Source organism: Sinocyclocheilus rhinocerous, unplaced genomic scaffold (genome assembly GCF_001515625.1).
Source record: "Sinocyclocheilus rhinocerous isolate Xijiao unplaced genomic scaffold, SAMN03320098_v1.1 scaffold2041, whole genome shotgun sequence".
Taxonomy (NCBI): domain Eukaryota; kingdom Metazoa; phylum Chordata; class Actinopteri; order Cypriniformes; family Cyprinidae; genus Sinocyclocheilus; species Sinocyclocheilus rhinocerous.
The window spans coordinates 288,661-291,278 of record NW_015649795.1 but is presented as its reverse complement, the minus strand read 5'-3'; the positions used below and the strand labels follow the sequence as shown (position 1 = coordinate 291,278).

Here is a 2,618-nt window from a genome sequence, read left to right as displayed (position 1 = left end):
CTTCCCATCATGCTTTGCACAGGGCTGGATATAGTAAATGTTCAAATAAAATATAATTTTAAATATAATAAAATAGTTATTTTATGCATCTTTTCTCAAGATGATACAATGAAGATACATATTAATGTTTAATGCTCTTTTATGTTTGTATTTAAAATAGTTTCTGGTATGTTAGTGTTTTTGGGGGTTACCATTGTGGTGAAGTGTAGAGCATGTGCTTGGGTTGAGAACCTGCTAACAACAATTAAAGTTGTATTAATAAAAAACAAACAAACAAACAAACAACCAGTTGGGACATTTCATGTATATAACAACCATCTTTTGGTTAACTCCTAACAGTCTTCTTCTTTTCCTTTCGGCTGTTCCCTTCAGGGGTCGCCACAGCGAATCATCTGCCTCCATCTAGCCCTATCCCCTTCTGCATCCTCTTCTCTCAGACCGACTACCTTCATGTCTTCCTTCACTACATCCATAAACCTCCTCTTTGGTCTTCCTCTCGGCCTCCTGCCTGGCAGCTCTAACCTCAGCATCCTTTTCCCGATATATTCACTCTCCCTCCTCTGAACATGTCCAAACCATCTCAACCTGGCCTCTCTAACTTTGTCTCCAAAACATCTCACATGTGCTGTCCCTCTGATGTACTCATTCCTGATCCTATCCATCCTCGTCACTCCCAAAGAGAACCTCAACATCTTCAGCTCTGCTACCTCTAACTCTTCCTCCTGTCTTTTCCTCAGTGCAACTGTCTCCAAACCATACAACATCGCTGGTCTCACTACTGTCCTGTACACCTTTCCTTTCATTCTTGCTGGTACTCTTTTATCACACAACAAGGTTAACTCCTAACAGTAAGAGCTATATTTAGCTCGTTTAGTATGTTATAAATAGCAGTTGCATCATTATTTGAACATGGTTGTTTAAGTTTACTCAATTCAGTTTAGTTTATCATACATTATGTATTTGAGTAGAGATAACATGTTTCTGTTATATGGAACCACTGTCCATAACTGAATTAAGTTAAAGTATTCTTTTTTTTTTGAGTGCGCAACTGTTTGAAAATCTGGAATCTAAGGGTGCAAAAATATCTAAATATTGAGAAAATCGCCTTTAACTTAAATTCTGCGGACCTGGATACAGGTCCAAAATCACAAAAAAATGTTGTTTTGTTTTATGATAGATAAAGCAGTAAAATTAAGCTTAGAAATGTATTCGACCCACACACGAATTTCCGCCTAATGATTGCGAATAATTTTTCCGAAGAATGTGTATTTTTTACATTTTTCACAAAATAGTCAAGTCATATATCACAAGAAAGCTCTTATTCTCAGGAATTTGACTATGTAGATTATTTCATTGTGTGACAATCACAGATCGAATGACCTTCAATAGAATCGCGATTTGAAATTTGATACCTCTGAGGAAACATTCAGATGCGTCACATTCCTACTCGCACAATTGCTTCAGTCAACCACAAACAGCCAAAAACTCTATATTATCTTTTAGGTTAGGATCTCTTCTTTCAAACGAGACCATTTTCATGTTTCTGTGTGCTCGTATTGGTGAGAAATCCACTGTTTTGTCACAGAAGCGCAACAGAAGCGCACCAGAGAAAAAAAGACGCTCTTTTGGCAAACACGCGCTCTCCAAATCATAGCAGCTCTGGCCAGCGGCTCTTATGTTCTACAACTTTGGGCTACTCTGGGCTGCTCAGTGGGCGGCAATAGGTCAGATTACACGCCACTCAAGCGCGCCGGCCACTCAGAGCCGTGAAATTTGACCCCCCTGGGTCAATAGACAGGAGGGGGAGAGAGAGGATCCGGGTCAGCGCTGGAGCTGTTTTGAGCGTGGGTCTTGTAGTTTTTTTGACTGTTTTGAAGGCGATAATGCGCACTGGAAGGCGAACACATCGGCGGCTCGGATAATGGCAATCTATGAACATAATAATGAAAGTTATAGATGATGAAGAACGTTCAGTGGCGCGGTGGAGAGGAGAGGACGCTTGTCTGGTGAGCACATATGGGCACTTTAGATCTGTTTTTTATAGAATCATTATTTTGAAACGTAAAAGCACAGCTAACAATCTGATAAACGATGTATTGACAGTAAAGTACAGTACAGGATGTAGGCTATTTCTTTGTTTCACATTCTGAAGACCAGATAGCAGCCACGAGCTCATGCCAGAAGCAGTTAGCGCGGAGCTAACAGCACAGCTCGTGTCTGATCTCCAGGCAGGATGCTGACAGAGGTAGGATGCTGAAGCAGAGGTGATGTAGGGGACAGGGGACTAAAATTATGAACATAAATGGAATGATATAAAGCTGGAGGATGTGGATTCTGTTTTAGATTGTAATAAACCACATGGATTTTAAAATTTATAGAGTCTTGTGTCTCCTGAAAGAAAAAAAATGATTGTATAAAACACAAAATTTGATATTTGGTATAATTCGCTTATGCCATTTTGTATATTACTACTTAGACAAACATAAAAATTAAACATAATTCAGTCAATAATCAAGAAAAGTGCTATGGCACATAGTAAAATAGGATTCTGGGGGCAATATGCTTTATAAAACCTGTTTTTGCAAAGGAAACTCACAAAGACACTTTTAGACGCAAAA

The 2,618-nt window shown here is 39.2% G+C and overlaps 1 protein-coding gene across 1 annotated transcript in view; it reads right to left on the bottom strand.

Annotated features, from left to right (window-relative positions):
- Window positions 1-2,618, bottom strand: part of pamr1b (peptidase domain containing associated with muscle regeneration 1b) — a 99,408-nt gene that overhangs the window by 30,343 nt on the left and 66,447 nt on the right. The gene's annotated exons all lie outside the window — the stretch shown is intronic.